This window comes from Triticum aestivum, chromosome 6B (genome assembly GCF_018294505.1).
Source record: "Triticum aestivum cultivar Chinese Spring chromosome 6B, IWGSC CS RefSeq v2.1, whole genome shotgun sequence".
Taxonomy (NCBI): Eukaryota; Viridiplantae; Streptophyta; class Magnoliopsida; order Poales; family Poaceae; genus Triticum; species Triticum aestivum.
In genome coordinates, this window is record NC_057810.1 from 71,440,288 (window position 1) to 71,454,158 (window position 13,871).

Genomic DNA, 13,871 nt, shown 5'->3' on the forward strand with positions numbered 1-13,871 from the left:
GCAGAATTCCAGCTTCATTTGATCAGCAGCAATGGTTGTGCCTAGAAGCATAAGAACTCAGGGAATTAGTAACAACTCTGTGGAAAAGGCAAATGGGTAATACTGCAAGGCAACAGTGTGTCAGTCACCAATGAGCTGACAAATCCACCTTGATCAAATAACTTACTTTCGTAACTCACATTTTACAGATGATTTATAGCTCACTTCTGAACTAGAAATATACAAAATAAAACATCTATTGTAAATACAAGGAATATTTCTAAAAGCTGTATACTTAGCCACTTCATAGAAAAATAAGCTGATAATAACATGGAAGGTCATTCCCGTGTCATGCCAAGGATAGAAAACCATACATAAGCTTAAAAATTCTATTAACAAAAGTGACTTCAGATATGCAGCTTTGAATAAATTGAGCGTGATTGGAGCCAAGAAATGCAATTTCTTTTCCTACAGATTTATAGTCACTTACAGGAGTCTTTGACAATTGATTAAAAATATCATTTGGGTTCGAGGAAAACAAATATCATTTCAGAAGGTACGGATTCAGTGGAAGTTGTTATTGTTTAGTTAAAGAAAGTATTGTACACAATATATAACCAGCGTTGAGATTACAAACATGCCCAGTTAAGTTACCAAGTGACATTTGATTTTACATTTCTACTCATTTGACATTTGATTTGGATCTCCCAAGAATGAAGACACCTACTAAAAAAACACAGCTACAAGTTAAGTTTCTCAGTCCAACAAATGGACAAATGTTGATCAAGTGTAAGTTGGTAGTTACTCAAGAGGCACAATGACGATGTCTGAGCAAATATTTAGTGTGCAAAAGAAAATGAATTAGGTTACTCCTGCAATACAAGTGCTAAAGATGAGCAATGACCTAGTGTATAAAAACTTGTGACAGGATACCAACCATGATTACTTTTCATATCAACATTCTTGGTCTGCATGGACTTGAGTTGAACCATGTGCTTATTACTGGGAGCACCAACACTGAAAACTTCTATAACCATTGTATCAGAATCCTCACAATATCCCATTATGATAGTTGGGGCAATGTTGTGGGGGAGAGAATAGAGGAATGCTATTAATTTCAACGCTCTTCCACATCGAACATGTGTCAACACCATGAACATTAACTTTCCGCCACCACATTTGTAAGCGAGGAAAGAATAGTATAGCAAAGCCAATATCACCATCATCAGCGAATATCACATGTTGGCGGCCATTTGACAATTCTCCTCTATCCTGAGGCGCCATGGTCACCACTAGGTTGTACTCGTCCAAAGCAAACTCTAGAATACAGTTACAATTGGACACCCAATAGAGCACATTACCAACAAGTGTAGCACGAACTGTACGCTCTAGATAACCCTGAAGTGCAGGCTGTGGCGAGGTGATATTGATATTCCTAAATATGCCAATCTTTGAGTAATAAACAAATGCGGTGGGACCAGTTGTGCAAGCGGGCATCAGAACCACCTTGAAGGGGCGTGAGTGGTAGCTGTGGTGCACATGGCCCTGGTCGCTGGCAGTGCAGACCACCGCACAGTGGAGAAAAATCCCCCTCATTAACTTCCTTGGAACATGCACGCCGCACTGCTCGCCGGTGATGGGGTCCCACACAAAATAAACCCCCTCCCACGACAAGATTTTACTGGCGAGAACGAGACCGTGGTGGATATCGTGCACATGGTACCGGTGCCCATCATCGTACTAGCCGAGTCTGGAGAGGCTAGGTATCCGATCGGGAGCGACGAGTACTGGGTTGAACCTGGTTCCCTCGATGAAGCCGAGTAGAGGCGGCTTCCAGTGGTGGGCGCAGAAGCTGCATGCTGATGAACTTTGGGTCGATGATAGGACCCACCATCTCTTGCAAACGGCGGAGGCGAGGGGAAGCAAGGATGGCTGCAGCGGAGACGCATGAGGATCTCCCGGAGCAAATCATCACTCTTCGGAAGGAAGGCAGTCGCCGCCTGCGAAGTGCGGTGACGGCGTCTGAGGGAGTTCTGGACTAGGGGGTATCCGGATAGCCGAACTATCATCTTCGGCCGGACTCCTGGACTATGAAGATACAAGATTGATGACTTCGTCCCATGTCCGGATGGGACTTTTCTTGGCGTGGAGGCAAGCTTGGCGATACGGATATGTAGATCTCCTACCATTGTAACCGACTCTGTGTAACCCTAACCCTCTCCGGTGTCTATATAAACCGGAGGGTTTTAGTCCGTAGGACGAACAACAATCATACCATAGGCTAGCTTCTAGGGTTTAGCCTCTTTGATCTCGTGGTAGATCTACTCTTGTACTACCCATATCATCAATATTAATCAAGCAGGAGTAGGGTTTTACCTCCACCGAGAGGGCCCGAACCTGGGTAAAAACATCGTGTCCCTTGTCTCCTGTTACCATCCGCCTAGACGCACAGTTCGGGACCCCCTACCCGAGATCCGCCGGTTTTGACACCGACATTGGTGCTTTCATTGAGAGTTTCTCTGTGTTGTCACCTTTAGGCCCGATGGCTCCTTCGATCATCAATAACGATGGCAATTTTGCACTGCGGGCCAATTCACTTGGCCATCTGGAGCAGATCGAAAGCTACGCCCCTGGCCATCAGGTCAGATTTGGGAGTTTGAACTACACGGCTGACATCCGCGGAGACTTGATCTTCGACGGATTCGAGCCATAGCCAAGTGCGCCACACTGTCTTGATGGGCATGATCTAGCTCTGCCGCCGAACAGTGCCCTGGAGGCCGCACCCGAGTCCGCTCTGACCCTTAGCTCAAAGCCGACTTCGCCAATTGAGGACGAGTGGCTGGACACCGCCTCGGGGGCTACAATCTCTATAGCGATTGAGCCGAACACCATCCCTGTCCTTTGCAAAGCCCATGACTTCGAGGTGCCGGACTCCTCTCCGGACTTCGAACCTCCCGCACCCCTGCCAATCAAATCCGATTGGGCGCCGGTTATGGAGTTCACCGCCGCGGACATCTTTCAGCACTCGCCCCTTGGCGACATCCTGAATTCACTAAAGTCTCTCTCTTTATTAGGAGAGCCCTGGCCGAACTATGGTCAGGAAGGTTGGGATGCGGACGAGGAAGAAATTCAACACCCACCCACCACCCACTTCATAGCCACTATCGAAAGTTTAAACGACATGCTCAATTTCGACTCCGAAGACATCGACGGTATGGACGACGATGTAGGAGATAACCACGAACCAGCACCTATAGTGTACTGGTCAGCCACCCCATCTCACGATGTATACATGGTGGATACACCTAAAGGAAGTGACGACAAGGAACAACGGGACGCTACGAAGGATAAATCCCTCGAAAAGCAGTCAAGACGGCGACGAAAGCGTCGCACAAAGCCCCGCCTCGACCAAGACGGCGGCCATATAGACCCAACCATAGAGCAGGTCGAACCGGTGGACGACGAACATGCCATTGAACAACCGTTCGAACAGGACAACTTGGATAAACAATCCGTCCCCGGCGAAGATAACAGTCCGGACGATCTCACACCGGACAAGTTGTTGGAGCAGAAGAACCTCCACAAAAGGCTTGTCGCCACTGCACGTAGCGTGAAGAAGGAGAAGCGGAAGCTCAAAACAGCGGAAGATGCACTCAGAATCAGATGGAGCAAAGTACTCAACACCGCAGACAAATACGGCGACAGTCGCCAAACAAAGAGCTACCCGAAGCACAAACTACTGCCCAAATTCGATGAGGAGGCCTTAGAGCCACCGCAATCAAAGAACAAAGAGGCTGCCCGGTCGAATGGATGACCACATGACAAGCATAGAGCGGCAAGCGGCGCCGCACACAGGCCGACACGTGATCCGCATAAGGATTCACATCAAAAGGATGGCCCGGTTAGGTCCATCTATGGGCCAAGAAAGCAAGCTCTTCTAAGCAATGCAACACGCCAAATATCCAGAAATCACGGCACACCCAAATATCGGGGAGCCGCACACCCCCTATGTTTCATCGATGAGGTGCTGGATCACGAATTCCCAGCGGGATTTAAACCCGTAAACATAGAGGCATACGACGGAACAACAAACCCGGGAGTCTGGATTGAGGATTACATCCTCCACATACACATGGCCAGAGGAGATGATCTCCACGCCATAAAATACTTACCCCTCAAGCTCAAAGGGCCAACACGGCACTGGCTTAAAAGCCTCCCTGAAAATACCATTGGAAGTTGGGAAGAGCTCGAGGATGCTTTTCGGGCAAATTTTCAAGGGACTTATGCCCGCCCTCCGGATGCAGACGATTTAAGTCACATAACTCAACAACCCGGAGAGTCAGCTCGCAGATTCTGGAATAGGTTCCTCACCAAAAAGAACCAAATAGTCGAATGTCCGGACGCCGAAGCCTTAGCAGCTTTCAAACACAACGTTCGAGACGAATGGCTCGCCAGGCACCTTGGCCAGGAAAAGCCAAGAACAATGGCCGCACTAACAAGCCTCATGACCCGCTTTTGCGCGGGAGATGATAGTTGGCTGGCAAGATGTAGTACCAGCGACCCAAGTACATCCGAAGTCAGAGATGGAAACAGGAAACCACGACGCAACAAGGACCAGTGCCGGACAAGGGGAAACAGCCCGAAGAGCATGGCAGTCAACGTCGGATTCAAAAGCTCTCGGCAGAATCATAAAAAACTGCCCCTCAAGGATAACAGCCACGAGCTATCCAACTTAAACAAAATCTTGGACAAAATATGCCAAATCCACAGTACCCCCGGGAAGCCTGCAAACCATACCCACAGAGATTGTTGGGTCTTCAAGCAGTCTGGCAAACTCAATGCCGAACACAAGGGGCTCGACACACCAAGCGAGGACGATGACGAACCCCACAAGCAGAGCACCGGAAAACAAAAGAATTTCCCACAAGAAGTCAAAACAGTAAACTCGCTTCAAGTGATAAAAGGGAAAATCAGAACGACGCCCGTAGAAATACGCGCCGCACGGCCTATCCCAGCGGAGTCTCGACATTGGTGGTCAAAACCAATCACCTTTGATCATCAGGATTATTCCGGAAGTATTCGGAATGCAGGATGAACTGCCCTGATATTAGATCCTATAATCGACGGACTCCAATTCACAGAAGTCCTAATGGACAGCGGTAGTGATCTAAACCTGCTATATCAGGACACAATCCGCAAAATGGGGATAGACCCAACCAAAATTCGCCACCGCGACACCTCCTTCAAGGTGGTAATGCCAGGCCTATATGCCCATTGTACGGGCTCCCTACTGCTATAAGTTATGTTCGACTCATCTGACAACTTCCGCCGCGAAAAGTTAACCTTCCATATCACCCCACTAAAAAGTAGCTATCAAGCACTATTGGGATGTGAAGCTTTCGCCCGCTTTAACGCAATACCGCATTATGCATCTCTTACACTTAAAATGCCCGGTCTGCGCGACATCATCTCATTAAAGGGAAGTATCAAGTGTTACTTGAGCACGGAAGAACGTGAGACTGCCTGGACAGTCACACACTAATCCGACTCCGCTAAACCAAGCGCCTGAACAGGTCATTCGGACCCCGGGCACGACTAGACGAGTCCAGCGTAAACATACAAAGGCCTGATAGCCGCACACCCCCGTACAAGGGGCTGCATGCATATACAACAAGAGACAATAAAGCTCAATTTTATTCATTTTTTGAATCGTACTCTGTTTATTTAATATAAAGTACATTTTTCGCACGATCTTTCTTCAACTAAGTTCTTCTCTTTTACAGATGAACACCGTGCTACACCCGTCTAGGATACGGCACAACAGAGACACAGGCGCATACGTGTAGTAGGGACCCGTTGCAAGTTTTCTTTTCAGATTAAGACCCTGCGTAAACCTTTTTTACTTTCTCTTGTTGATACACATCCATCGGTTTGTTGCTATAACCAAGGAGGAGGCTGGCGTTTGGGCATCGACCGCGTCAGAAATTTTTGCGCGTACCTGGACACTAGGGGCTTAGGGCATTGTTCTGCCTGTTTTCATAAAGACCGAATACCTTAGGGAGTGTTCGGCGTCTCGAGTTAGGCCTTATATGCATTAGCTCTGAATCATGTCTTTGGTCAAATGTTGGGTTTGCCCGGCTCCTGTGTTTTGCTACCTTATGTTCCGTTCTATCGGCTAACGCGACACCAGGAGAACTACTGCGACTGTGCCCCGGTTCAGCCTGGTGAGCACCTCAGTAGAGAAAGCCGAAAACTGACTGTCATGATATAGCGTGAGACTGATCAACCACTCGATGACCCACCGGAATGTTTAGAATTCCTCCGCATTAACGAAGGACCGTTTCCCGGTCAGGCACATACGCGCCCCAAATTCGGGAGAGCGCGGTGCCCCTAGGGGCTATATAGTAGCCCCACCATCGAACTCGTATGGCTAACTGAAAGTGATAAAGCATTATAGTCCGACTGCCTAGTTTGCTACGCTATCACCTCCTTTACAGGACCAAGATGTTGGATTAAGTGTGAAAATGCGCCTTTTTTGCAAACACCCCCGCACTATGTGCGTGGGGGCTGAAGCCAAGGACTGCCATCTTTCAGGTTATATACACATATACATTAATGGCCGCACAGGAGGCATTTTAATACTTGAATGCACTAGTATAAAAAGCCCTTATATTATATTGAAACATTGTTTCACAAATCCTACATGTCATTAGAACATAATATCCCTCGAGCACTACGTCTCTATTAAACGAGCGCCCTGCAGGACTTCCTCAAAATAGTGCTCGGCAGGTACTCGGGTTCTGTCCGAATCCTGGGATGCAACGTCGGTGGCCTTCATCTCCGCCCAGTATGTCTTCACATGGGCAAGAGCCATCCGCGCACCCTCTATGCATGCTGACCGCTTCATTGCACCAATATGCGGCACCGCACCAAGGAACTGCTGCACCAAGCCAAAATAACTCTTCGGCTCGGGCCTGTTCGGCCACAAATGAGTCACGACATCCTTCATCGCAAGTCCGGACAACCTATTCAGCTCAGCCCATTCGGCCAAACGATCGGTCAATGGAAGTGGGCGCTCCGGATTATGGAACTGCGACCAAAAAACCTTTTCCACTTCGCGATCCTTTTGATCTCGGAAGTGTTCGGCCGCGTCCGCGACACTTGCCGCCAGGTCTAGATAAGCATCCTCCACACTCCACAACTGGTCCAACTAAGCATATTTTAGGATCCACGAATTTTCTCCGCAGCAGAAAGGGCTTTCCAGCCGCGATATCTCTGGCCTGATGCAGCTCCTCCTTCATAGCTCTCATCACAGAACGAGCATCCTTGGCCTCGGTAGTGGCCTTCTTCAGGTCCTCTTGCACCACTCGATCTTATTTTTCAAGAAGCTAGCAACGGTCGGCAGCATTCTTTAACTTCACGGCCATCTCGGCCATTTCTTTCTTGCTTCGGCAGTGAGCAGCCTGTTCGGCTCTCAGCTCTTCGGCCGCTTTTAAGGCAGCCACATCACTTTTTCGGGCTTGCTCCTTGGCTCGGGCGAGTTCCTCCCGAAGGTTCTCCATGGCAGCGGCACCATCTGCGTCAAGCATACATGTTGTAAGGCACAGACATTAAGCTACCTTATCCGATGTCCACAGAGAAGCTGCATACCTTGTGACTCGTCAAGCCGCTTATTGACAAGCGCGATGTCAGAATCCGCCACGTCAAGTTGCCACTTTAGTTCGGCAAATTCATCAGTCCGGCTTGCCATCGGACACTTCGCCACCTACATAGGAAGAGCGCATGTTATACCTGGCATTATGATCCTCGGCGCGCTATCATTTTTGACAATGCACCGAGTCTCAGGGGCTACTATCTATACAGGGCGCATTCTATATGCAAAACTGTCAGAAGGTACATCATTTTGCGTACCTAAAAACCCGTCAGTAAACTTATGACGGCGTCATGCAATCCGCTTTCAGCGGATGAAATCCTTTCAATCACCGTACCCATTAGCGCACGGTGATCTTCCGAGATAGACGCTTGCCCGAGCAGATCTTTCAGCTCCTCCGACCATACACCAGTCGGTGCCGGACTCGTCCGATGGCCTTTTTCGAAGGCCGGGTGCATAGGGCTTTGAGGGGACATACGATTGCCTTCAGCCCCGCCGGATTCGGAGAAACTCTCCGTGATGACACCTCAGTGTCAGGACCCCGATCCTAAATCACACCGACCTAGCATGTAACACATCATATCACTTTGCGGACTCATGCACGGTATTCCCACGGGTGCCACCTTACCTGGCCCGGGACCGTTTGCGCCTTTTGGCTCACGTATATGATAGTGCCGCTAGCATCCATATGACAAAGAACCCGTGCTAACATGGCTAGTCGTGAACCCAAAGTGGCACTAACTTACAGGGACAAGCATACATGACCCAGCAACGAACGTGTCGGTCATCAGCGAGTGAATCCGGGCTGTAGCAACTGGGCTAGCAGGACTCCGGTGAACCGGGCTGTAGCGGGCTAACAGGACTCCGGAATTCATCGCGTGACATTTCCCCGAGGGGACAGACACAGGAACGAAGAAAGACACATGCCGGCCAGCCTAAGTGTTCCGGAGCAGTAGCAAGCTACCAAGGCTCGGTGGAAGCACTAGGAGACATTTCCCGGTAAGAGAGGCTACCAAGGATAAACCACTAGATAGTCAGATCCCACACATACCAAGCATTTCAATAACATATACACAATATGCTCGATATGTGCAAATACAACATGGCATCACAACATGACTCTACATCTCAAGTATTTTATTCAATAGGCTCCGAGGAGCGAGATATTACAAACATGGGTCTCATGACCCAACATTCAGAGCAAACAAGTCAAGCACAAGCGGAAGCTTAACATGTCTGAGTACAGACATCTACAAAAGAAAAAGGCTGAGAAGCCTGACTGTCTATCAGATTCTGCCGAGGGCACAAGATCGTAGCTGAGGTAGCAAGCTAAACGTCGAAGTCCATGCGGTACTACTAGCGAGACTGACGTCTCTCTGCAAAAACATAAATTAAGCAACGTGAGTACAAATGTACCCAGCAAGACTTACATCAGATCTAACTACATATGCATCATTATCAACAAGGGGATGGTGGGGTTTAACTGCAGCAAGCCAGCTTTGACTCGGTGGCTATCCTGAACTACGACTGCAAGTAACTCTTTTGAGGTGGCGCACACGAGTCCACATATTCACCATATCAATACACCACTATGGATCCGCTCCCGTCTCCCTACGAGAACGCCATCCATAGCACTCACGCTTATCTTGCGTATTTTAGAGTATCCACTTTCACTTGTCTATGAACTGTACAGGCAACCCAGAAGTCCTTTACCGCGGACACGGCTATTCGAATAGATCATATTAACCCTGCAGGGGTGTACTTCTTCACACACGCTCTCACCACTTACCGCCGTTTACACGACATGTACTCGGCAACCTTCAAGCGGAAGCCCAGCGAGGGTGTCGGCCACGACCTGACTAACCACACAAGTCTCTCGTCCAGGTTTATCGCCTATTCGGGTTCCATCCGCAAGGAGATCCGGCCGGGGTGTCGCTCACGGCCCCAAACGATGTGTGCAGGGTTCCCAAGCCCACCTCGACGGGTGGATCTACGCTTGGTACACCGTGCCACTGTGCCTAGTCTGTCCCAAGCCCACCTGTACCGGGTGCCACTTGGTAGACTACTAACACTACCTACAAACACCAGAAACTAGTTGCAACTCCTGGACAGAGATCGAGTTGATTAATAAGTCGAGAGAGCTTGGAGTGCCGGAGCCCAATGTGTGGTAGTAACTGATCATGGATCACAAACACAGAACTCAGTTCCTGAGGACGGCTGCAATGAGACAACCCACCATGTACTCCTACATGGCCTCTCACCGCTACCTTTACCAAATCGTGTTCACACACTTAGCTCTCAACAGTAGGACATGTTCACCACACTCCAATTCATCCCCGATGAATCAGACCTGACTCAACTCTAAGCAGTAGCAGGCATGACAAACAAGCATGAATGAGTAGGCACATCAGGGCTCAAACAACTCCTACTCATGCTAGTGGGTTTCATCTATTTACTGTGGCAATGACAGGTCATGCAGAGGATAAAGGGGTTCAACTACCGCAGCAAGTAACAGATGAATCGTTGTTGTCCTAATGCAGTAAAAGAGAGCAGGAGCGAGAGAGTGGGATTGTATCGGAATGAACAAGGAGGTTTTGCTTGCCTGGCACTTCTGAAGATAATATAGTTCTTCATCGGTGTCATCGAACTCATCGTCGGAACGTCGTCTACTGAGAGGGGACAAATACCAGCAAACAAGGGAGAACACAATCAATGCAATGCAACAATATGATGCATGAATGTGACATGGCAATATGCTGTGGTTTGAGCTAATGCAACTAGCAACAAGTTAAATGAAGTTGGTTTGAATCAAAGATTCAAATTCAAACTCCATATGTGATTTATTACATGCCATTTAATTGAATTGTCCAAAACAGTAGTCATAAGTTGTTCTAACATGCATGAAAATGGTACAGATGGATAGATTGGATTTTTCTGATCATTTTTCATATATAAACTATTTAATTCTGAGTTATGGTTGATTTTATATGATTTTTAGAAGTTTTGGATATTTTCTGGAATTTCTTGGTTTAATTAAAATCTAGAAAATCACTTACTGCGTTAGCATGATGACAGCGTGACGTCAGCAAGGTCAACAGGGTCAAACCTGACCCATGGGGTCCACTGGTCAGTGAGACATACACTAATCCCGCATTGACTCAGGGTTTGACCCGCTGCGGGGCCCGCTGTCAGTGTCTAAGGGTGGTTTAGCTGGTGTTGATTAGCACTAATTACGTGGCCACGTCGGCACGCCGGAGTTTGGCCGGCAGCGACCAAAACTGTGGTGGCAACTCGCCGGACTTGATCTGCGGGCGACGGCTGGATGCGCGAAGGCCACCAGGAGGTAGCCCGTGGCCGCGCGCATCCAGGGGAACCAACGGAAGGGTGCGGGGTGGCCGGCGTTCGCCGGAAGCGAGGTTGTGGCAGCGGCCAGAGTTCGGGCACCGATGAAAACGACGACGCCGAGCACGGGAGGATCTATGGTTAGCACCTATGCGTTCTATGAGAGCTCACGAACCCAACGGAGGCACGCACGGAACCAAATGGCCACCGGAGCCTCGTCGGCGACGAGCTCGTGCGGCAGCGTGCTATCGGGTGAGAGAGGTGCGGCGGCTATGGTATGCTAGAGAGAGAACGGAGAGGGGGAGGATGATCAGGAGCTCACGTGGAGTGCAGTGGTGGACTCGGCGTGCTCGGGGAAGCTCGGACGGCGGCGAGTCGGCGATGGAGATCCGCGGCGGCCGACGATGAAGAAGTGGTCGGGGACGGCGTGTTGGAGCTCTTCCGGCCATGTGAGCTGACGGAGAGGACGAGGGTGGCACAACGGAGCTCGAGGGCTGGTCCATGGGTCTAGCGCTGGCCGATGGCCGCGGTGGTGACGAACGGCGGCGACGACGCGTTCGGGTGTGTGTGAGAGAACGAGACAGAGGAGGGGAACGAGGGAGAGGGAGAGAGCGAGGGGGTCCAGGGGGTCAGGGCGGCGTCGAGGAGAAGACGCGAGGCGTCGCGGTGGCTAGGCGACGCAGGCAGGCAGCCTGGTGGCGTGGCGCCCGCGTGCGCGCCGTGCGTTATCCCTCCTCTGCCTACTGGCAGAGGTTGGGGATGACTGGCACCGGGCCAGTGGGCTGGGCTGGCCAGGTAAGTGGCCCAGGTAGGTCCTTCTCTCTCTCTCTCTCTTTCTTTTATTTCTATTTTTCTTTTGTTCTGTAAGTTTGTGGCATTACTAAAAATATCTAGGCACTTTCAAAAATCACCAAACTATGCATGCCCAATGTTTAGAATATATCCAACATGGAACATTTTGGTTTGGGATTATTTGGACATTTAAAATATTTACTAGCATTTAAATGCCCAAATGCAATTAACTAATGATTTAATCCAGTGACCCTCTGTTGTCCTCGAAAAGTGTGCACCATTTTTGTCAGAGGTTCTAGACCAAGGCAAAGATGATGAACATTTTAGTAGGGCATTTTGGGTTCATTGAAAATGATTTTAGTAAACCCTAGTTGGTTTAAGGGGGGGTGCTGGGGGTTCTGTCATCCCCAATTCAACTTAAATAAAATTAAAACATGATGCAACAAGATGCAAACACTAGGCAGCACCAGAAGCTAGGGATGTGACAACTCACCCCCACTAAGCAAAAATCTTGTCCCGAGATTCAAGCGTAGGGTAAGATGAAGAGGAAAACGCAACTAACGAAATCTTCACGATCCAGGTTGCACTTCAAATGAACGTTGATTCAATCACCATCTTTGTCTTGTCGTCTTGCTCTGAGAATGCCGACTGACATGATAAGAAGAGGAAAGGAAAACTCTAGAGGAATCGATCTTCTCGAAGACCGAACAACTCAGGATCAACTCATGGGATGAGACATACCAACATCTCTCGGGCTGAGACATGAAACATACATCTAGAGGGATGGAGTGTAACAGATGACGAAGGTTCACTAGGTAGACCACAATTTCACACTTCAGAAGGTGGTGAACGGTTGTCAACGTAGCGAGAAGTTTGAGTTGCCATGATACCATAACAAGACATCTTGGAGGAGGGTGATTCGTAGAATTATTACCTTAAGTGGCAAAAAGAATTACCTTTGATTCAGAGATCATCGAAAATCTTTTATACCAACCTAAGGCAATTCTCGAGCGACCATTTGGAGGGGTTCGGTAGAATGGCATACCCGGATTAGAATGGATGATGTGGATTACCTTGTTGAAAACAACACAAAGGATGATTTTAGTAACTGGGGAGAAGCTCAACAGTAGAGAGTGAGTCCACTGTTTGAAAAGTTATAGCATAACCGAGGAAACTGAGAGCAATCCCAGTTAGTGCCGATGATAACACCTAGCGCTTGTGCATGCTCTCAAGAATTGAGCATTTCCATATTCATCAAGGCTTTACCAATATCCGTGTCAAGGGTCCTGGCAACACAACGTACTACCATGATGAACAGCAATGGACGATGCAGATACAAAGGAAGATAACCTTCTCATATTTCACCTTAGCGAGGCCAAGGAAATAGAATCTGGATGATCGACCGAGAGACATTTAGCACTCCGCTTCTAATGTTCTCCTTGATGTGCCAGCGCAACCCATTTATTAAACTGGGTTGATATCTAGGACATCAAGTAAAGGTCGGACTTCGGGATCACAAAAATCATAAGGAATAACTACGGAAGTAAATCCATAGGAAATCCTCATGGGGAGGTGGCCAACTTCCTCAATCAAGATACTACAATAATAGGTCTTCCGGCTGGGTGTGTTGGCCACGACATCCACTTAACCGGTTACAGAGAGACCATTATTATAGTTCTTGGGAAATGTTCCAACAATCATATCTGCCTGAGATTCAGATCTGGTTGGTGTTAGGATATTCCAGACTCATCGAGTCTAGGAAGAAAAATGAAAGTTTGCAACACAAATCAACGAGATGATGTTGCGAGATTCTCGGGAAATGAACTACGATAGTAAGCTCCAAAACATGAGCTGGTTCTGCTACAAACATGTGAACACGTTGTCTCAGACAAAACATGCTCACATGGTAGTCTTACAATAAAACACTACCGAGTTCTGATAGGGAACCATCATCAATGACATCGAAGTCTCCACGCGTGGAAGTCCAAAGAGTTCACCTTGGACAGACTCCTTTATCTTTGAACAACTCAATCAGTGGCTTGGTGTGCTAGGAAACCCATATAGCATGGAGGCGGCCAACCTACCAAACCATAGAGTACTTCACACA